Below are 25,108 nucleotides of genomic sequence, written 5' to 3'. Positions count from 1 at the left end.
ATCACATTCCTTCACTTATATGTGGAATGTAAACAAACAAAAAAAATGATACAAATGAACTTATTTACAAACCAGAAATAGACTCATGACATAGAAAAGAAACTATGGTTACCCAAGGGGAAAGGGGGAAGGGAAGAGATATGTTAGGAGTTCAGGATTAACAGATATACACTATTATATATGAAACAGATAACCAACAAGGACCTACTGTATAGCACAGGGAATTATATTCAGTATCTTATAATAACCTATAATGGAAAAGAATCTAAAAACATGTATATGTATATGTATATGTATATGTATATGTATATGTATATGTATATGTATATGTATATGTATATGTATATAACTGAGTAACTTTGCTGTACACCTGAAACTAATATTACAAATCAGATGTACTTCAGTAAAAAGAAATAAATAAAATTTTAGAATAGATAGGTAGGGAGATAAATAGACAGACAGGCAGACAGTCTGGCTAAAACTAAAACACAAGGTGGAAATAACTCTTCAGGAGCCAGAGAGGCTGCAGCACACACTCAGGATAGGAGACTGCAGAGGCAGACTCTGCTGCTAAGGCTGCAGCTCCTGCAGTAACAGTAAGGGTCATTGCTCATTACGGCAGCAGTACCTAGGGGTCTTTGGCAAAGGAAGTGTTAAGGCCATAATGTTCATGTTTTTATTCATTCATTCAATTCAATATCAAGACTTTAGACTAGAGCATGTCAGTAACTAACATGTGTCCTGTGACACTTACCTAGAAATAACCATAATACGATGAAAGCCTACAGATGCACATGCCACATGTCAGGGTCAAAAGGAAGTCTGTAGTGGGTGCTTATTTGAGTTGTTCCAATACATACAGGAACTATTTCTGTATGAAATATTTTAGCCCAACTTTTAAAAATAGCTCCACAGGAAGAATGTCAAAAGTACTAAAGTTTTAAGTAGTAATCCAAGATACGCAAATGGTAAATAGACTAAAGAAATTAGGATCAATAGCTTAGTTATGAATCATATTGATTCATTTGAATCATAATAATGTTCTCTCTGGTAAAATGGAGAAATGGAGGTATTATTGAGGCATCTCATAGAAAGAGGATAATCCTAGTTTATGAGTTGGAGTTGATAGACTTAAATACTGGTATACTATTTAATGACAATCTGAAATAAAATTTACCTTCTGTGTATGAGTCTGCATTGATATATGCAACCTCTCTCTCCTGGAGTGTTTTCACATTGTCCTGTAGTTGAAGCAAAGCAGTCATTTAACTCACAGCGTTTACAATTTTGGAAATACAAGCAAAACAAATTAATTCAGTAAAAGAGTGGTTTGCAGATACCATTATAAATCAAACACCTATGCTTTTGACCATAATTTTAAGAAAATGCTATTAACTGGTTGATAATATTAATGCAATTAAAACAAGAAAGAAAAATATTAGTGATGCTGTAACCACTGTTCATAGCAAAAGCAGGGATACCCAGAGGAAAACTGCCCCTGATCCCCTGCACCATAATATGAAGGGGGAAGGCTCGGAGATGCTCAGCCTCACCCTGGATCTACTGGAAGAGGACTGCTCAAAGTAAGGCCTGGAAATCTGTATTTTTGAAAGGTGTCCCTGGCAATCCTTACGGACATTAAAGTATGAGATCACTTGATGTTGGGGATCCAAGTAACTTTACCATATTAAAAGTGAGGAAGTTGGAAATTTGATTTATCAAGAATTTTTTGAAAGAGAAGATATTGATGAAAAAGAAAAATATAGGAGGGGAGGATAGAGAAAAAACTAGAGGGAGAGAAGAGTGGCTATTAGGACAAAGACAAGACATTTCTCACACATACATGCACATACGCACACACATTCTAGAAAAATACAGCAGAAGAAGACTAATGCCATCACACACATGGGAATATGCAGAGAGAACTCTTTTCTTCTCTCTGTTTCTCTCTCTCTCTCTAGCTTGCTACCTTATAAAAGCAGTTACAGTAAATACATTTAAAGCTGTGAGTGGTCATCCAACAAATGAGAATTCTCACCTCTGCACTTGACCACATGGGATAGATAACAGCTGATTCTGCTGCAGAGTTTCCATTATGACAGAGCTACAGTAGAAATAAAAAAGATTCCTTAACTATATGTAAATATAAATGTGCTGCCGAATATGATCAAGAAGCTAGTAGAAAATGGGAAACAATATTCAAATTGTCTTTTAACTCACATGAATTTAAATTAATGCAAGGCATATTATCTTGTATCTTGGATTTATTTTATCTGTATTTTAAGCTGCTTAAATTATAAAAAGACACATGTATTTCTATATACATGTATTCACAAGAAACTACATATTTCTAAAAGTAAATGGCCTTAATGAATAAGCTCTGATTCATCTAAATAAGTGTATTATGAAATGCATGTTCATAACACCAACATAATAATAAGACTTTGCCATATAAGTGGAATCAAATGTGATACAAGTAACTGTGATTTTATTCCCATACTTATTTGATTCATATTATTACTTTAAAGTATGCAGAAATGAGTCAGAAGGAAAGCATTTTAAAAACCATTCACAATAATAAGAAAGATATGACATTCTTTAAATCAATTCTATAAAATTTGGACTCATAAATGATGAACAAAACAGAGGATAGTCACAGGAAAGTGCTTTTTGGTGCACCTGCCTTTAAAAAAATACACAAGCCTACCTTGAACATGTAAGAACTTAGAGTTACTGGACAGAGAGCCTAAGGGAAGAAGATGAAAGAAGGGGGTCTATGAGAGACACTTTAAAATAAAGCATTAAGAGTCAGTGACAAATGAAAATTAATCATAATTGAATTAAAAATAAATCCTTGAAATTTTAGAGTAATTCAATTTACAAAATCATTGTACTATACTTCCCAACCAGACACTTTTGTAAATGGTAAAATATACCTATGGTTACAATTTAGTATGGAATCCATAAAGGAGAGACTATAATCAGAGTATAGTCATCTAAAAAGAGCATGTTGTTTTCCTGGATAGAAGAAATCCGAGGAAACTGTAAAAACTTGAAAATTAATGCCAAAGATCTAAATCAGATTTTCAATAGGCTAATTCACTTGTCAGAAGCAGCTTCCTAGGTTTGACTATTTTCTGAGCTTACAGATTTTACTTACTTATCACAAAACCAATATAAATAGAAACTAAAATATTTTAAAAATAATGAAAAAGTTGGTTTGTGCTTAGTAATTAAGAGGTTGTTCTGTTTTGCCAAACTGATGTAAAAGCAAAACCAAACTCTATTTCTTAAATTTTCTTGTTTTTATCCAAATTAAAACAGTATCAGGTAATGGAACACATCTGTGATTACCCTGAGATACATGTTGACCAAGAAGATATGTTTACTGTCTTAGTTACCTCAGCCCATATGTGGAACCCAGAAGTCCAAATTTTTCTGCATCCCAGCTGGCAAAAATGGCAGTTCTTCTCAGTCTCCAGCTTGTAATCATTGTTAACATACATGGTTAGGTACATCTGCCTAAAAACAAAGGAATATTCACTGAAGTCACTTTCTGTCATCACTTGCCAAGGAAACATTATTTACCTCTACTAATCAGTTTTCCAAAATTCTGGACAACTTCTTATAAATCAGCAGTTCCACTGGTTAGGTCAATACCTCCAAATACCCAGAGGTCCTGATGATCACCCAGAATAACACATCTGTCTGGAAAGGAAGGCATTCAAAAGAATGACAACTTAGAATGTATTATAAAGAGCAGTAATTTATGTTTTTAAATTAAACTTCCTCCTGCTTGAGTTTCCTCCATAGAAAACCATCAAGGTAGTATCTCCTTTTAAAATTTATCTTTTTTTCCCCACATTTAATTATATCACATCAACCAGGAAAAAAATATTAAGAGTTGATTAAGATTTATCTTCTCTTACTCCTGTAATCTTTGTAAAAACAAAATGTTTTAAGACATTTTAAAAAATTCACCAACTCACCAAGTTTCACAGATCCTCAGGTAGTTCTGATTACATCGTAAATGCTTGTGATTTTCTTGATGTTATGAACATGCATTTTAACCTTCCTAGAATTTCACAAAGGGAACAAATTACTTCACATAGAGCATTATGTCTAACAGGTTCCTTCCAATGTTTTATTATAAGTCTCAGAAGTACAGAAAACTGTTTAATAGGATGATAAATTCCCATATGCCCACCACCTAAATTCAATCATTGTTAATACTGTTGAACTATTTGCAAGCGAGTTGCGCAAATCATGACAGTTCTCTCCTATGTATTTAAGAATGCACCTTACGGTGAAATAAAAAAAAAATCAGTATTTTATATTTTTCCTCCCTCATAGCTCTATTGTTGGTATTTATTTAAACTCCAAAATTATTATTCAACATGAAAAAGAATCTTGTTCTTAGCAATTTTTTTTTAAAATGTGTATTTGTCCATTTAGAGCTCAAATCAATTAAGAGATATAAGCCCCAGGTGCTTTTTTTGATATTTTGACCAGGGAAAATTTCTGTTTCTGACTTTTCTCTTAAACTGTTACTGAAGCTACATGCTCTGTTTTCCTTGTGTCTGTATTTATCTGTTTATAAATCACATTTTTCATTGTGTACCTCTAGAGGGTATTAATACATGAGATAATAAAGTCTCCTATGTTAAAGGAACTCTGTTCTAATTGAGTTAAATAAACACTTTTTAAAAATTCTTATAAAATAAAACTGAACTTCTGTTTCTGACTTTTCTCTTAAACTGTTACTGAAGCTACATGCTCTGTTTTCCTTGTGTCTGTATGTATCTGTTTATAAATCACATTTTTCATTGTGTACCTCTAGAGGGTATTAATACATGAGATAATAAAGTCTCCTATGTTAAAGGAACTCTGTTCTAATTGAGTTAAATAAACACTTTTTAAAAATTCTTATAAAATAAAACTGAACTTCTAATACCTTAAGAGTTCTGAAATTTTAAAACAAGCTTCTTACAGAACTTGTAAAATACTTGCAGAATCCAAATTCAAATTGCTAAGGCAAATCATTAATCAACAAGGCTCATTCAACCATTTTAGTTTAATAAAAAACAGCTATCTCCTCTCTGATTCATCAGTGTGAAGTTTCCCTTTCCCTCTACATTTCAAGCCAGTCAAACTAAAGTTCTGATCATGCCATGCTATTTCCCAGCCCTGCACAAGCTGTCCTCTGCAGCTGGCGTTTACTGCCTGTCTTGATTCCGTGGAAATCTTACTGTTTGTGTAAACTTAAGCTCAATGAGCACATGTTCTGTGGTCATGCCTCCTTAATACCAGGGCTGTCCGGGGTTAGTAACAGTAACGACTATGATGGTAAGCGCACGGGGCCATGTAGCAGTTACGCGTTCACCACTGTGACCACCTAACCCACCCCCACAGAAGTGACCGGTGAACTTCGCTCCTTTCCCCCTTCTCTCCTACTCCTTCCCTTAAGTTAACCTAGTATTTTGCATATACAGTGTTTTGACAGTTATCTGAAACACTGTTTTAAACCGTCAGTTGAAAAGGGAAGACAAAATGTTACACCTGGCCCAGAGGAGGAGAGGGGTGGGGAGTGGCTCAGAGGAAGTCAAACAGGACGCGCGGCCTCGGATCACAACACAGACCCGTTCCTTCCCGAGTTTCGCAGCCGGGAAAGCAGAGGCGTGGGGCCCGGACCGCTTCGGGGCCTTCGTGGGAGGCCGAGGGAGGGACGGAGACCCGCGCAGCGCTGGGGAGGGGCCCGCAGGGATTCACCGTCTGTGCAGCGGCTCCTGACCCATAGCTGGGAGGGTGGCGGTGGCGGTAGAGGGTGCGGTGCCGGCTGAAGGGGCTGAGGCGGCATCGGCGGCGGTACCGGCTGACGCGGCGGCGGCTGCGGTGCCGGGTGAGGGGGCTGGGCGTTCGGCGGTGGCGGTTGAGGCTGTGGTGCCGGCTTAGGGGGCTGAGGCGGCGGCGGCTGCTGGAAGGACTTGAGGCACTCGAAGGCCTTCGCCAGCTTTTCCAGGTTCACCATGGCGGCCTCCCGCCACGCGGGGACAGCCCCCGGAGTCGCCGGGCCGACCGGCGGCTTCGGTCAGCAGCGGTGGCAGTGAACGGGGCTCGGGGACGCCAGCAGGTGAGGACCCCAAGCGCGCGGCCATCTTGGAGCCGTCCCGACAGTCCCCGCGGCTCTGCGTCCTGCCACGCTCGGCCGGTGGGGCGGGGCCGGGCCGCGGGATTGACAGCCAGCGTCAGCGGCCTCCGCCAATGGCTGCCTCGCTCGCCCCTTGGGCTCAAAGAGCCGCCACGGCTGCTGGAGTCACTGCCTTTCTTCCCGGCGAGGAGCGGGGGGTACTGCACGGGGATCGGGAGGGCGGTTCGGGGGCGGGGTTGCAAGGCACGGCGAGGAGGATGGGGAGGGCGGGTGACTTGTGATTGAGGGTCTCTCTCGGCGAGGGGTGTCCCCGGATGACGCATAGCATGTGGCAGGGAGGCCGGGCAGTGGGCTGGGGGCCCGAGACCCCAGCGGGGCGCTTTCCCACCCCGCGGCGCGGGCGGAGGGCCGGCTCGCCGGACAGCCTGCTATAATATGTTGACTGTTACATGTTTGGCCTTACCTTTGTTAGTAGCCTCAAATCACTCCTTGTTCACCTTCAGGATCATTACCATAGATATACTTCTGACAATCCTCGTACTTAACTATGTTCCCTCATGCTACAGGGGCATGCACATGCTATTCTCACTCTTAGAAATAATCTTTTACAGATCAATCCCCTACTCCCCTCAAGGGATTTGACTATCTAATTCCAATCACTCTCATTGCTCAGCTAATTTGTGATTTCATAAAGCCCATTACATTAACATAATTCCTTAATACCATGTAATTCTCCTTTATCACAATTATTAAAGTATACTTTATAATAACATAAAAACGCTTCCATGCATGAAGGTTGATATTCAACAATTAAGTTCACTGTATGAAGTTGTAAGTACATATACTGTATATTATGAAAAATGTTAAGGAATTACATACTATAGTTAAATTCATTCATATTTTTTCATAGAAATATGGAAATATTTATTCCAAGTTGGATCATCACTATATGTGTGTGTGTATATATGTATATATCTTTCATCCTTCATTCACATTATAAGTTCTGATAAAATATTGCCAACAATTAACTTTTATACCAAGGAAGGAAGGAAGGAAAGAGGAAGGAAGGAAGGAAGGAAAGAAGGAAATGGAGGGGTTTTAGAACTCTTGAGATTGAGACATATTAGATAATAACTCAGATCTGTACATTTGTATATGATAATTATTTTCCTGAAATTATATAAAAACGCATAAAAAAACTGAAAGCTAAATATAAAATTATTTACAACCCAAATTTGAGGTTAATTTATATCTTCAATTGATATGCATTTTTTTAAATTTAATACTGCACTGTTCCATTGCTATAATCAAATTCATAAACAGAAAACTATATATGATATATAATCCTCTCACCATTTATAACATCTCCGAAAGCATTTTTGAAGCAGAATATTTTATATTTAAAGTGTTTATCATTAGAAAGGCTGTGAATAATTTAACACCATTAGATTTAATTTACTTCATCGTATTATTTTTTCAATACATGTGAAATAATATCTTATATGGTTTTGAGTCATTCTTTAAGTAGTTTGTTAATATTGTGTAATAAGTGAATTCATGGAATATTGTTATAGAGTTAGACATTTTTATTTGAAGATGTCATCTTTTGTAGTATAATAGTAAGGCCATTATTGTAGGAATGTGAAGGAGTTTGACATTGCTTTTAGTAAAATCATCACTCTAACGGGCATATTGGCAATAGCAGCATGTGGTTAAGATCATGTCAATTTTTTGTAAATCTTTAACAAATTCTGAAATCACTCTGGTTGCTTGCAAATTTATAAAACACAATTACTTAGTGGAAGAACAAGGCTGTAGTCAGTGCATGACAAAGGAATGCTGCTTAATAAATAAGTGAGAAGAATTAAGTTTAATTCAAGGAAAGCAGCATTCTTAAAATATTTTGAATTGATTCGAGAAACAGAGATTTTATGATTATTTAGCAGAGTTTATATAGACATTTATGTGTGTGTGTGTGTATCCTTCATCTCTGTATCAATTCAAATAAGATTTTGCCAAAAAAATAAATTTTAGAGCCAAAAATACCAATCAAAAAGAAAGAAAAGAAGAGGGAAGGAAAGCAGGAAGGCAACTTAACATCAAAAAATTTCATCATTATTTAAAGTAAAGATCTATATCAACTAAACATTTGTATTGTGACCTCCACATTACACTAAAACTTATGCCATTTACCTACAAATATAAGCTTTTATTTGCTTCTACAATAAATAACACATAAATTTAATGAAACTGCAGCTCAAAAGGCGGAAATAGCATTAGAAATTCAGTCATCCAGTGCAGTATCTAAAGCATGGGTATGACCTGACTCTAAGCAATCAGAGAACAACCAAGAAAATGTGCCAAACTGTTGGATATCCAGATTTGTTCCCAGGGCAGGGAAATAGGCCTATCAAGATAAGTAAAAGAATATACCATGTTTAAAGCTTAATTATAATGCAAAATAGATATATATCTATATCTATTTCAAAATGTTAAATTTAAAAGTGGACCAGAAAAAAAATAAACAAAATTACTTCTATAGAGAAAATAAAGAATAGCCTTGTCTTCTTCTATTAAAGACTGACTAGCCACAAAATATTATGGAAATAGCTATAAAGCTTTGAGAGAAATTATTATAATTCTATAATTGTGTTACCACTAATGTTGTTATGTTTGTAGTTAAGCCAAAGTAATACCAAGACATTCAAAGAATCAGAAGGAATGGTAACTATATATTTATCCTAAAAAATAAATATAAATACTAAGAAAAGGATACATTTTTTAAAATTTAAGAAGTACGATATGATTATATAAATGCTATGTTAAAGGGTATTGAGTCTACAGGTAGACAAAATAAGGATCACGTCTATTTTGAAAATATTTCAAAATAAATGCCAATAAATAAAAGTAATTCTTAAAATGATACTTCCGTCTAACTTGTTTGATTTTGTAAATGCATGTTACTTTATATCAATTTGCATTATTGATTATTATATGGTTAATAACACAGATACAATTAAAAGAAAATTATAAAAAAGTTGAGATAGCAAAAATAACTTTCTTTTCTAATATTTACAAATAAAAGATTAAACAGTGAATTTTTTATCAATCATAAGTCTTTATATTTTCAGTAAAATATAAAATTATAATGGAGAAAAAAGTAAGCAAAAATGATTCAAATAAAAATGTTAAGGGGAATAATCGTTTATAACATTTGACATCTACCTCTGCTTGGTACTATAACCAATCACAAGCCACTGTAGCCACTGACCTCCAACACTCCCTAAAAGTTCACAGTGGAGATCAGGAATGGAGCACATTGTGCTGTGGGAAAACTGACAAAATAGAGCTTCAGATAGATGTTTTCAGGAAAAGATTTTATAAGCCCCAATTCTTGCATCTCCTTATATCGAGAAGAGCACTAAATTCATTAATGGTGATGTCTGCTCCTCATATCTGGCAAAAGAACTCAATGTGTGTTTGATTGCACGTACTCCCCTTCACTAAAATTACATATATAATATTGAATTTCCCCCTGCCTCTTCAGAAAAGGTCCTCAGAGCCATCTGAGGTGCTGTCTCCTAGATTATAGTTCTCATTTTGCCCCAAATAAAACAACTCTCATGTTATACAATTTTATTTTAGTAAACAGCATGTATATTAAAATAGTTCAAAACATTGATGTAACAATTGGTGAAAAGATACCTCTGCCTATATAATTTCAAATTGAAATAAAAAAAAAAAACTGGGCCACCATGATAATGAATCTGTGTAAGGAGAGACATTTTCAGCATGATGAAGGGAAGATAAATCACTCGAAGCTTAAAACTATGCATCTGGACAAATTAGCAGTTGTGAGAGTAATAACCAAATATACTTCTAGAAATAAAAAGGATGAAAAAAAATTTACACCCAGACATCTTCACAGAGAGAATTTCTGGAGGATGTACTTCAGCCCAGTCTGCTTGATGATCTACAATCTGGTCCAACACAGAGGGGAAGGAGAGACCATAGAAAGAAGCAGAGCCCTGCAGCTTAGTGGGCAGCAGGTTTTATCAGCAAGATAACTTACTTATGAGACTTGTCTTGAGCAGCCACAAGAGTCTACCTGCAACCCCACCAGAATCTTAAAAGTTTATATAGAAGCCTTAAAATACTGTCCGATGGTCTCGGCAACAACCACATTACTGTCACAAGGCTGAGTACTTGGTGGGGCTTCTGCAGGGAAGGCAAGCGAAACACATTCCAGTAGTCATGTCCTCTTGATGATCCCTTCAAGACTGATCCCTATCAGGTATAAGTAGTGGGGAAAAAGAAGAAAAGTAAAACAGAGTTAATGACTTCTTGGATATGTAAAACATTTTAAAATTTCTGTGCAAAATTTATAATTAAAATAATGAGTATATTTTTAATGATACCATTCTGGAAGTCTCTATATCAAAGATTAAATTTAGTTAATTATGGGCTTGTGAGTAATATTTTTTCTGTTTCTAAATTTCATAACCTATATTATTCACTAAAGATTTTTAAGAATTTAGTTACAAAGTTAAAATCATTTCAAATGTATATATAAAGAGATATTAGAATGGTTATTTTAATAGAAAAATGACAGTGTGAAGCATTAAAAACAATGTAACAACATCAGTAAAGCTGAGTAATTATATTTCTTATGGTTTTCACAAATAAAAAGTTACTTTGTTATTAATAATTATATTTACAGTCTTTGAAAACCATCAGGGATTCTCAATATAGAGTGTCTATTGTTCATAAAGCAAAATTGTGTGCATAATTTGATTCTAGGGCAAAAATATACATATATATAATATACACACACATAATACCCAGGAATTACTTACAAAAAAGAATGTTTAATTCTTTATTTGTTACATTACAGTAAGATTTGATTGTATTTTTTATTTGCATTTCTAAATTATGAAACATTTGATACATACAGGTTATGATTATAAAATATTTATCCATTACTCTACCACCCAAACTGAGAAATAAAACATGACATTTCCAATATATTTACTCTTGCTCATTTATGTTGCTTAAAACTAAAACTGATATAACTACATTTTATAGTAATAGGTATTTCTTTCTGGTGTTTCTTTTTCTATATTTTTATTTTCAATAATTTTTGCAGCATGTTTAAGTGTTCCTCTTGCAAATATCCTAGAGATTCCCCCCAAATATCTGAGAATTTATGCATTTTAATGGATTTTAATAGGAAAATTGACTCAATTTAGGCTTATCCATATGTATTATTGACTAATTTATTTATGACTTTATTTTGTTTTCCACATATAACTTTGTTCATTAATTTTCTTTTTTTTGAGTGACTTTCTTTTGTTTTTCCTTCAGATGTGTTTTTCAGGCATTAAACACCTCATTCGTTATACCACTGAAGTTAATTTCATTTATTTCATACTTGTATAATATTTTGGCTATTTCTAGATTTTAAAATTCAGGATGACTTTTCTACAAAACATACATTTCAAGAAGCTGTCTTCTAATCCAGTTTTGCCAATATTATATAAAAAACAACCTGTTTATTGTTATTTTCTGATAGTTATTATTCTATCCTACACAAGGATAGTTAAATTTTTTCTAATTATATATTTTTATATATATTTTCTACTTTATATCAAGAAAATAGTCATGTTAACTGTTTTTTATATTGTAAGTTCATTATGGTATTTTGCTCCATCTTTGGAAATTAGTTTCTGCTATTTAAAGGATTATCTAGTCCATATTTTGAGTTTGTTCACTTTACTTTTTGATATAGCACCAAAGGCATGATCAACGAAAGGAATAATTTCTAAGCTGAACTTTAAAAAAAATTACAATTTGTTTTCTTTGCAAAAGACATTGTCAAAAGAATGATAAGACGCCACAGATTGGGAGGATGCATATTCAAAAGATATAGCTGATAAAAGACTATTAGCCAAAATATACAAAGAATTCTAAAAAGCTCAACAATAGAACATTAAACAACCTGATTTAAAAAATGAGCAATTTACCTGAGCAAATACCTCACCAAAGATGATGACAGATAGCAAACATACGAAAATATGTTCAGCATTATATGCCATTAGGAAACTACAAATTAAAACAAGAAGATACTACTACATACCTATTAGACTAACCAAATGTAGAACACTGACAACACCAAACATCCTGCCAAGATGTAGAGCAACAGGAACTCTTACTTATTGCTGATGGAAATACAAAATGATTAAAACAGTTTGGAAGGTAGTTTGGCAGTTTCTTACAAAACTAAATGTGCTCTTACCATAAAATCCTTCAAGTCTACTCTTTACAGTTTACCTAAAGGAGCTGAAAACTATGTCCACATGAGAACCTACACAAGGATATTTACATCAGATTTGTTTGTATTTATCAAAACATGGAAGCAACAAAAATATCCTTCAGTAGGAGAATGGATAAACCATAGCACAATCAGACAATGGATTGTTATTCAGTGCTGAAAATAAATGAGCTATTAAGCCACAAAAAGATAATATAGATCCTTAAATGTATAATGATAAGTGAAAGAAGCCAATCTACAAAGGCTATGTATTATATGATTCCAACCTCATGATATTCTGGAAAAAAACAATACTATGGAGATAATAAAAAGATGAAAAGATGCTAAGTGTTATGAGAAAGGGAAGATTGATTAGGTAAAGCATAGAGGATTTTTAGGGCAGTGAAACAATTGTGTGTGGTACTGTAACAGTGGATAAATAACATTGTACACTTGTCCAGACACATAGAGTATTCAACACCAAGAGTGAGTCCAAAGGTAATTATGAGTGATTATAATGTGCCAGTGTAGATAAGTATATATTTATATATGCTGCTGGGTCCTATAGATCCCAGGACATGGGCTTTCTCTGGGAAGAATGATTGTTGAATCAGGGTCTTGGTCCTCTCACATATGTAGATATAGGGTAGACTGATAAAAAAAGAATGTCTGGATATTGAGAAATGCAAAATTAAAGTGAGAAGATTTACAGTAATAAAAACCAACTAATCCCTTGAAGATTTCTAGATTAATTAGACAAAAAAGAACAGGGAGGATTTTCTTATAGAGTTTCCAACCTTTGTCTAACAATTTGTACACCTCACAGAATATATATTTTTAAATGTACATATAAAAATGACAAAAAATAACTATATAGTAAGTCAGAAAGGAAGTGTCCACAAATTTCATGATGCTAAAGTTGTACTATTTTCATAAAAATAAGTAAGATAAAATTTAAACAACAAAAATGGCTAATTGTCTGGCTAACTGAAATTTATAAACCTTTTTTTGTAATTAACTAAAACATGTACTTTATTATTAAAGCCCTTAATGTGCTTTTATTTTTATCCTATTTACCTCTCTTTCTTCACTACGGAGTATCCTGAGATTTTAAAATGCATTCTCCTGCTTTTCTTTATAATTTCTTGAACACACTTATATATAAATAAAATGATATCATTTAGTTTAAGTTGCCATTTATATTTATTAAATGTTATATTGTTGTTCAATTTCCCCTGAAACATTCTCTTTACTGCAATTTTTATATTTAGAATTATTAATTTTTATAAAACTGAAATTTTTAGAATGCAACGTAAAAATTACTCCATTAATCCATTTTCCAAAAAGTGGATATTTGAGTTATTTACAATGTTTGATTACTATAAGCAATGATGTTATAAACATACTTGTATATTTATCTTGGTGCACACTGAACACAGGCAGAAGGTTGAAGGTAACTTAGGAAAGAAATTGCTAGATTTCGTGTGTTGAAACCTTTAATTTATAAGGATATTATAATTTTCTGAAGTTAATGTAATAGAGGAGAACAAATCTGACTTTATATTAGATCTGTTCCTTTAGCTTTGACCACTGTGCCCTGTTTCCTAGGCTTGGTCTTGCTAGCTTTGCACTCACATAAAGATAACAAGCTGTAGAATAGAGAATAACATTTGTTTGTTGGAGGTTTACAGGGACACCATGAACTGACCCACATGGACAGCTGCAAGAACAAAGAATTTCTACAGCAAGATGTTTGCAACAACCAACCATACACCCTCCCTTGTTTTTTGTTTGTTTGTTGTTGTTGTTTGTTTTTGTTTTTGTTTTGTATAAAAGAAGCCTGTATTGTGACTGGACCTGGATGGTTCTCCAAGACATTATTCAGCCATCCTCTCGGTCTGCCAGCTTTCCAAATAAAGTCGCTATTCCTTGCCCCAACACCACATCTCTTGTACTTAAAGTTTAAAGTTTAAACTTAAAGTTTCACGTTTGGGTAAGTGTTTTTCTAAGTTTTCTGCTAAGTGTTACTGTCTAATATTTATGGCTGGAATTTACACTCACCTAAATTTCTTCAAGAATAACTTGACTATCATTGGCTGTGTCTTTTTCCATATAAATTTCAGAGTAAGTTTGTTGAGTACCATTCAAACCTCTGCCAGCATTTAATCATAGAGATTAAATCTGTGAATCACTTTGGTAAGATTTTATATGGTTAAAATATAGGCTTTCCATATTCATGAAGAAGCTATATTTCTCCATTTACTTTTGTATCTTTAATGCATTTCCACACAGTCATATTTTTTTTTTCTGATGGCTCACAAGACTTTTATTTGGTGAATTTCTTTTCTTCATATTTTCTGTGGTTAAAATTGTATCTGTTTATTGTATTTCTAACATTTTGTTTCTAGGCATAGAAATACACCTGATATTTAGTCCCTGAAAACTACTCTTTTATATCTATTTTTTTAACATAAACAGTTTAGATTATTTCTTTCAGATTTCTAGTAAATAATACATTTGATTCTGTTTCTTACTAAGTTCTTATGTACCTCCCTTACAATGATGAATGGAAGAGGTCATAGAGGATATTGTTATCTTGTTTCTAATATTGAATTTAATGTTTTTACCTTTTTTTATTAATCACAATAGTTTACTTTGGGTGTTTTTTTTTCCAGATATTCTTTGTCAGAATAAAGAAGTTCTTTCATTTCTTGTTTTCTAAGAGATTTTATCAGGAATAGTATTGGACTTTAATCACGTACTTTCTCTGCATCTTCTGAAATAATCAATTGCTTTTCCCCTTGTAGTTTTGTAATCTATTAGTGTACCATACTACATTAATTTATTGTGTACAGGCAAACTAATTTGCATTGTTGGAATAATCCCATTTATTTTTACAGGTCAATTTTGCCTACAGATTCATATTTTTCTACTGTATTTACTTATTTTTGTTCTGTTATTTTGTGTGATAGTAAATATGAGACAGTTTACGCTTTAAGAATTAAATATGCAATGCTGAATCTCACTTTTTTCATAAGGGGTACCTGAGCTCAAACTATTTAAATTGTGAGTTATGAACAAGTAACATTTAGTCAACCTGTGATGAAAGAGTCATGGTGACAAAACGCCCACTATAAAACTATGTAAAGTGAACGCTAGGTCCTTGCTTCACCTAATCCACATAACTGGATATTTGCATTTGCTTTTCTCACAGGAGGGTACATCCTTCTTTTAATTTTATATTTATATATAATATGCTGGAAGGAGCATATTCTTGTCAGAGATTTTATAGTTACTAAAAATTTAATCTAATTTTAAAGGGGTCAATGTCAAAGTGTACCAAATAACTACTTCCAGAGATTTGAGGTGTGACCATAATCACTGAAAATACAGTTAATTTATGCCAAATGACTTTCTATTATTAATGTACATATGTACATGAAAAGGTTGTTTTAGTAAATTTAGTACATTATACAAGGACTAACAATACAAAGGTCCCTAAACATTTAAATTTTCATTAGTAATATATTTATGTGTGATCATTGTTTTAATCATGTAATACTATTTATTGCTCATACATGATATACCAAAATCATGAAAGACATAGCTCTAAGGACTAGAGGTGTATAATATAAAATAAGAGTGTGCTTTATTTTAAGGAGTTAACAGTTACATATTAATGGCTTTAAGTCTAGCATGTATTTCTTTCTCTTAATGGCCTTGAATTTTTATATTTACATTGCCTATTTGTCATTTTTTGAGCCAACTCAGATGAAACACAAACACAACTCTAAAAAATTACCTAAACACACTGACACAACTTTTTTTTAAATCAAGAAGCAACTCCATCACTGTCTTCCATGTTTATGTAAACTGGTTAACTACACAGGGAGCTTACAGGGCCTTCTGAGGAGAATAATTTGCCTATACTTTGATGATCACTTAAGAAATTGTCATGGATACATTTGGTAGAATATAATCATTCATATTATTACATTTATACCATTGATGTTTTCACTGTTTCTGCCTTTGTTGCTTGGCTCTTAAATTATAGTTAAATAATGATGAAGCCTCTGTTTCCTTAAAACAGGGAACACATATTTATACTCCTGTAAATATTTTTAAATACAAGATCTAAAAAGAAAAACATATCTGATATTGCAATCACTGTAAAACACAGATTCATTTGTGTTTGTCAGCTATGGGTCTGCAACAAAACATCCCATAACTTAGAGGCTGATAAAGATAAATATTCTTATGCACTGACTAATTGTTCAGCTGGGGTTCTAACTCAAACTGCTGACCCACTGGGCCAGCTCTGCTGAGACCTCTGATGCCCTCACTTTTGTTTAGTTCTAGGACATGGGTTCAGTTCAGGTCTAATCTTAAGTGCCTTTGATTTGTTTGAAACCAATCAGCCTACTCAGCATGTCTTCATGGTAGAGGTAGAGTACAAGAGAGAAAGCCCAGTGCATAGGCACATTTCAAGCCTTGGCTTGCATCACATCATATCTGCTGGTAGCCTAAGGGCCAAAGCAGGTTACAAGTTCAAGCCCAAAAGTAGGAGAAGATAAATACTCCTCATGTGGAAATATAATGGCAAAGGATATTCTAATATGCACCATAACCTTCCCTGACCTCCACTCAAAAGTTCCCCACTGAAAATTAGAAGCTTAATTGTAATGGTTAGTAATTTTAAAAAAGATCTTTTTTAGAAAAAGGACTCTATATTAATGCTTTCTATATCACTGACATTTAAGACAGTGCTGGTCACGTATTAGGCACTCTCTAAATGTTTACTGGCTAGCTGGCTGGGTGACCTGGTGTCAGACACATAGACATGTTATCAATATAATAATGTCCAACTAAAAGAAAGTTACATTATTGTACCAAGAACTGGATTGTCTTGCCCACGCAGTTTTTAAAAAATATGCATATAAAATATAATATACAGTATAATTCACTCAATTCACAATATGAAACACAACAATGAAGGTAATATTCCCACTGGGTATTCCCCATTGACATTCTCTGATGTATTAACTCTCCTGGAAGGAGTTGCATTAATTATTAGATATTTAATTAGATTTTCACTAATGGTGTAAACACAATATGAAAATTCACTTTGATTTGCATTGTCATTTAGATTCACTAATCAACTGAGAGATATGAACAATCGTGGCAGGAGACTGAAACTTCAGCATTGAGGGGTTTTTAAAATATGCTTGGCATCATTAGATGAACATATAGTCTCAATTACAGAATGTGAAATTCCATTAAATTACCCCATATGAGTCAATGCCCAGAGGACCATTTTTGATCAGGGTAGAATAACTCATTCTCTAGGACCTTAGGATGGAAAATTTTATATTTTAATGAAAAGTAACATCATGAATACTCTTTATTCCTTCACTGTAAAAGGCAGGAACTGTTATTCCCCTTCAGTAAGTATAACAGTTGCTTGAAATAATAAACAGACTTTGAATTTAAAAACTAGAAAAATTCTTTGTTTTTGTTTGTTTGTTTTTGTTTTTGTGATTTAGATTCCACGTATGAGCGATCTCATATGGTATTTTTCTTTCTCTTTCTGGCATACTTCACTAAGAATGACATTCTCCAGGAGCATCCATGTTGCTGCAAATGGCATTATGTTGTCAGTTTTTATGGCTGAATAGAATTCCATTGTATAAATATACCACATCTTCTTTATCCAGTCACCTGTTGATGGACATTTAGGCTGTTTCCATGTTTTGGCTTTTGTAAATAGTGCTGCTATGAACATTGGGGTGCAGATGTCATCCTGAAGTAGATTTCCTTCTGGATACAAGCCCAGAAGTGGGATACCTGGGTCATGTGGTAAGTCTATTCCTAGTCTTTTGAGGAATCTCCACACTTTTTTCCATAGTGGCTGCACCAAACAGGGCAGAAGTAGACTCACAGACAGAGAATACAGACTTGTGGTTACCAGGGTGGTGGAGGGTGGGAAGGGTAGACTGGGATTTTAAAATTGTAGAATAGATAAACAAGATTACACTCTATAGCACATGGAAATATACACAAAATGTTATGATAACTCACAGAGAAAAAAATGTGACAATGAGTGTGTATATGTCCATTTTTGACTGAAAAATTGTGCTGAACACTGGAATTTGACACAACATTGTAAAATGATTATAAATCAATAAAAATGTTAAAAAAAGAAAATAAAAAAATAAAAAATAATAAAAAACTAGAAAAATTCTGTACTTTTTACTTATTTTGCTAATGTTTTTCTTTATAATATTAGAAGTAAAAATCACAAAGTCACTTGGGATCTATTGTCCCCCCCCCTTATTTTTTAGTATTGGCTAAATGAGCTAACCCTGCAAATAACACATTATCTTTGCCCACAACAGGCATGTGTGTGTGTGCCCCCACATACACAACACAATATATCCACACGCCCTCCTTACTACTATTTATTGTAGTATAAAATCTCCTTAGTTTAGGACCAAAGTCATTGTTTTGAAATCTATGTCTCTGATGAAAACACAGAAATTAATTCTTCACTGCCTCTCCTATGAAATAGTCATTGTCAAACACTTGCACTGCTCTGTAACTACTGACTACATGTCTTTCACTATCTTAATAAGACCACATACTCCCAACATCAGGCACTGTGGTTTGAACCTCAGTCTATATACCGTGTACATAACAAGGCCTAGCCCAGATTTGTTTAAAATCTGTTTTCTGCAATAGGGCCATAGGTTTGATTGGGATAGTCTCTTGCAAAGTCTCCTTTGATTTTTGTTTAAAATGAATTTCTAATTCCTCAGTTGTCTTAGTTATGATAAGGTTTGCAAACCCAAATGAAATTGGAACACACCATAATCAACATTTGTATGAATGAATCATAGAAATATGTGCACAATTGGTAAAATATATACCACAGTGGTTGGTGTAAGTAGTCAGTTGTATTACAAAAAACAATAATAAAATAAAACAGGCACATGAAAAGTTCAGTAAATTATACAAAAAGTTTATTTACGATCTATATAATTTTTCTTACTTTATCTGGGTAATTTTCTATTTTATCTATCAAATGATAGGATTAAGAAAGATAATTTTGAAATTTCTCTTCATTTCCAAGAAAAATATAGTAGAACTTTAGAAATCTATATATTAATGGCATTTGCATTTATTTATACACAGTTCCTATGTGTTTCTGGCTAGAAGTAGAAATTACTGGCTTAAATGTGTGCTGGTTTCCACTGTTCACTAGCTAAAATTGAAGTAAATAACTATTAAAAATAATAACTATTTAAAATTCAAAGCACTGAATTTTCTTCCAACTAATTTTATCAGAGCAGCAGTTACATAAGATTCAAATCTATATTTATATTTTTCTTGGTAGTACATGAACTTCAGAATTCCATGTAATAGAATTTGTAAGCTATCCACCTCTTTGTATGTGTCATGAATATTAAATTATTAATATATTATCTTAGAAGTTACAAGTAAGGATTTAGTCAACAAATGATTATTGAATTTTTTATGTAAATTTTGTGCCCTGCACTGTAAAAATTTGAAATCTACAATCATAGACTATAGAACAAGCAGATATACACAAGACAAGTTAAGCCCACACTGTTTCAAGAGGCTTCTATTTTTAAAATGTATTAAATATTTATTTTCACAGATTGATGTGTTTAGGCAAATCGTTTTAAAATATGTTGTCACAATTACTTTGGAAACAACAATAATTTTTATCACTATCCTAATTTTCAGTGTATATTCACATGTGATTCCAACAACTATGACACTGAGTTGCTGAAGCAAAATCAAACATTTTAGAAATAAAGAAATTAAAGTATAGGAAAATTAATTGACTTGCAGCAATTTTTTGCACTGTCATCTTGGCTAAGCTACAATAGTTTACAAGAATCCCCTATCCTGTATGATACTTTGTTAACTGGCCCAAATAAGAAATTCTTTTTACAAATTTTGGAAGGGGAAAATAAAGCAGCTCATCTGAAATCTGTTATTTTAGAGGTACGAGTAACAAACAAACAGATACATGTGGATTCTAGCTAGTTCTTGCTGTCTTTCGCTCCATACCCACATCATCTTCCCAAATGAAACTCTTGCTGACCAAGAGCCACTGAGACCCAACAGATAATTGGAGACAGCAGCTTTCCATAATCTTTTCCACCTTTCCAGACCCACTTGGGCAGCCCAAACTGCTTTATTTCAAAGGGTTGGATATTGTCTTTTCTCTGATCCTCCAATTCTCCCTTTTAGAAATTTATGACCCCAGCAATACACACAATTTGGGGAAGTGCTATCACATATCTAACCCTTTTTTACATAATACTCATATTTGTTTTCATTTTCAGATTGAATATGACTGAGACATAACTTTGATGAGATCACACTGTTATTAAATGTCAGTATTGAAAATCAAATATTTCTTACTATTTCTCAATCTTGAAAGAAAAAATATTTCCAAAAAAAAAAAAGAGGATTTGTTAGGGTATGTATTTACTCAAAAAGAATTTGGAAGCAAGAATAAGAGGTTTCAAGAGAGAAAGAAGTGAGAAAAAAGGAGATAATCTAGCAGGAGAGAATAATTCATGCTTAAGAATGTTTTCATGGTACCCAATGCTAACTGCCAGGTGGCTGGTTATATCAGAAAATACTGGTATAATTGATAACATGGAAAACTTTCAAAGCTTCATGCTCTTAAATTTCATTGAGGATAAAAATGTCCTGATTTTGTATATAGGCTAGATATCCTCATATGTGTGTGTGTGTGTATGTATGTGTGTGTGTGTGCACACACACATATATATATCTCCAAATTTCAGTGGATTAAACAACAAAGATTTAGAATTTACTCAAGCAAAGTCTGTATCCAGATAAGAAGCGAGATGAACTGTTCCACAACCAGAAACTCAGTGATTCAGAACAAGGAAAGTACCACCATCTTGAAGCAACATCATATGGAGCTTACTGCCTCCTCATGGGCATCTCAGAAAAAGAGGCACCTGCAGAGCCATTGCTGGGTTTTCCATGCTTTGTGCCAAAACTTATACATGTAAATTTGACTCATGGCCATTGGACAAAGCTAATTACATGACCTCAATTATCTTCAAGTGGATAAATAATATAGTCTTGCTTATGCACAGAAAGGATACTAATGAACACTGATAATAATTTTTCCATAAAGCTTAATATTTGAAATATTTGACTTTGGCATAGGGCTTTATGGTATTGGGTATATTATCTGTTAAATTATCTGTTCCTCAATTTTCTCACTAATAAAATGGAAGGCAGTAATATTCCACTATTAGAACAATTAGGGGATCAAATGCAGGCATATAGCACTCAATAATATTAAACATTATCAAAATCATCATTATCATCATCATCATTCTCTATATCTCTAGTCTTTGACAACATGTATCACTGAGGCTGATAGATTTTGACAAAAAAAATATTAGCGTTGAAAAGAATTTTAGAAATTACGTACTCTGGTCCTGTCCTTTCATTTATGAGAAAAGAGATGTCCATCAGTTAAGTGACCTTCCTGGGCCCAAATCTCCTTAACAGCAAAATTGGAAACAGATGTCTAAGTCCAGTGTCCTTTGTTCTCAAGATAGGGAAATTAGAACTTTCTATCAAGCATAGACTGAAGATATCCAACTCTTTTGTATATTGCTAAATCTGTTCCATGTTACCTTTGCTCATTTTACTCCATCGATTAATTGACATTTTGTAATTAATGAAAATCTTCCCAAAGGTGCAAGCTTAATGACTTTATAAGCATGGCAGAAATATGTTGATATAGTAAAGTGCTTATTGCCTAAGCAAATGCATTTTCCAATTTCTAAGAACTAGTCACCCAAGGAAATTTTGCTTACTGTGCTAAAAATTAGGGATATTCATGGGGGGAAATGAACAAGAAAAAATTAAAAAGAGAAACTGTTATTAGATAAGCTTACTTAAAATATTTCATTATTGAAAGAAAGTAGTATTTGACTGATAATGATACAAATGATTTTTTATTCTCCCATTTCCACCAAAACAGAAAAAAAATGCTATTAGAATTGTATGGATCAATAAAACCTTACAGAACACAAAATAAAGAATATAACTAACATTCTTGCCAATATGAACTTTCTTTGGGGAAGAAATTTGTACCATCTGGAAATATATGAATAAGACAGAAAAGGCCAGGTGACAAAAACACATAAAATTGCTTAATAAATGGATAAAACTTAAAATGCTAAATGCCAAAATGTCAAAATTCCACTTCAAGTTTAGAAATGCTATTTTAAAAGACTTTCCAAAGCATTTTACCACTTTTATATGAAATAAAAAATTCCCTTTTAATCACCTACAGATGCACAAGAACCTCATTTAGACTTACAAAAAGACCAACCAAGAAATATGTTTGCTATATCCATGGCATGTTGCTGACACAAAAGAGAAAAAAAGAGAGAGTGTTGACTTTGTGTGTGTGTGTGTGTGTGTGTTTGTGTGTGTATGCATGTGTTTGGGGAGGGGCAGGAGGTTTGAAGGTGAAGTAGACAGGGAAAAACAGGCTTTGTTTATGGTGTTTTAAACTTAAGAGATAATAAAAACACTGATGTAAATTTATTTAAATCTGCAATGTTTCATCATTACAAAAAATGGAAATCAAAATGCATTAAGATTAAAGAAACCTAGATGCTAAAAATAGATAGATGTTTTGCATAAATGAACTGCATCTAAAAACTGTTATTCTCATTAATGTGTATTAAGAATCACAATTTCAATTTATTTGTCAATTATTCCTGAGTTAAATGAAAAATAAAATTAAAAAGTCACAATACACTCTGTTATATCTTTCAGAACAGAATGGGTCTTTAAACAGAACAACTTTCAAGCAATGAATTGGGGGAAGTACATAAGGCAGAAGTCAGAAATGCTAGGTAGGAAAGTACTGTAGTTGACCAGGAGAGAGTGTAAAGTGTTATAAAAAGCTGGATTTATTGAAGAATTTTTAAGGAGATAGAATTGATGGGCTTATGTACTATTTAAAATTAGGACATGAAGTTGACAAATATAGATTGACCTTCATTCAAGATTCTTGCTGGAGTAACTGAGTCAAAGGAGTGACTTACAACAATAGAGAGAGTGGGGAAGAGACAAGAAGATAGGGAAATGCACCAAGTGTAGTGAATTCAGTTTAAGATATGTTGGGTAATCTGTGCCTGATTTTAGAAGGCATATGCAATTTTGGTATATAAATGAGTACTAGTTTAAACCACAGATTTTGATATTATTCTAAAACTGTATATAAAGGACGATCCTCAAGAAGACCAGCATTTTAGGCATTATAGGGGATGGTAAATTCAAATTTTTTAGAGACTCTTAAAGAATCATAATAAAGATGAAAAAGCCTGGAAAGAATAGTGGATTTGATAAAGAAAAGAAAAGGCTATATATTAACCGATGAGGCCTGCAAAATACCACAAACTACGTGGCTTAAGCAGCAATTTATTGATTAGGATACTAAAAGTCTGAGATCTAGGTTTTAGTGGGGCTGATTCCTTCTAGGGTTTCTCCCCTAGTTTCTGGTGGTTTTCTGGCAGTCCTGAGAATTCCTTGGTGTGAAGAAGCATTGCCCCAATCTCTACCTTCATTTTCACGTGGCATTGTCCCTGTGTCCATGTGTATCCATGCTCTAATATTCCCTTATCACAGGGACTCCGGTCATATTAGGTTAGAGGCCCACACTAGTCCAGCATGATTTCATCTTCACTAATCACACCTTCAACAGCTCTATTCCATATAAGGTCACATTCTGAGGCAGCCAAATTTTAGACTTCACATACAAATTATACAGGGACACAGTTCATTCTATAACAAAATTCTTGCTCAATGGTAGAGTGCATGCTCAGTATACACAGGATCCTGGGTTCAATTCCCAGTATCTTCATTTAAAGACACAAACAAACAAACAAATGATAAATAGATAGATAGATAAACAAATAAATAAATACCTCCCCCATCAAAACAAAATTTTAAAAATATGATCACAAGGAAAGTCATTTTTACTAACCAATTTTAATTGGTGGTAGAGGCTGATGTTGAAAATCATTTACTTAGTTTAAAACATAAACTAGAGACAATAAATTTAAACTCATTTAAAAAGGCACTTGGATTTGAAGTGAAGGCCAAATATAAAGACACGGTTAGAAGAGGGAGATTGATCTTGAATTAAATATGAGAAAAAGATAGATGTTCATTTTTTTATTTAATTTGGCCTACCTTGAAATTTCTTTTGAGAAAGTATTCTGTGGAGATAGACCTGGACTGCCTGGATCTATTTCTGGAAGTAGCATGGTCTAGCAGAATGAGTAAGAGATTTTGAGTCACAAGATTCACTGTGTGGTTCTGGATCTGAAATCTAAACTGTGCAACTTTGAACATGTTTACTGACCTCTCTCGGACTCACTTCTCTTCAATTGTAGATAATAGCATTCCTGTACCAGAATGTTATGAAAATTAAATATTATAATGTTGTCTAAATGCACTTTTATCAAAATATTATATGTGTATAATATTTTTATATTGTCAGCATCATTTTATTCTGTCTAGCTATAAAGCTTTAATAAACATTT

This window comes from Vicugna pacos, unplaced genomic scaffold (genome assembly GCF_048564905.1).
Source record: "Vicugna pacos unplaced genomic scaffold, VicPac4 scaffold_19, whole genome shotgun sequence".
Lineage (NCBI taxonomy): Eukaryota > Metazoa > Chordata > Mammalia > Artiodactyla > Camelidae > Vicugna > Vicugna pacos.
Note: the sequence above shows the minus strand (reverse complement) of the source record.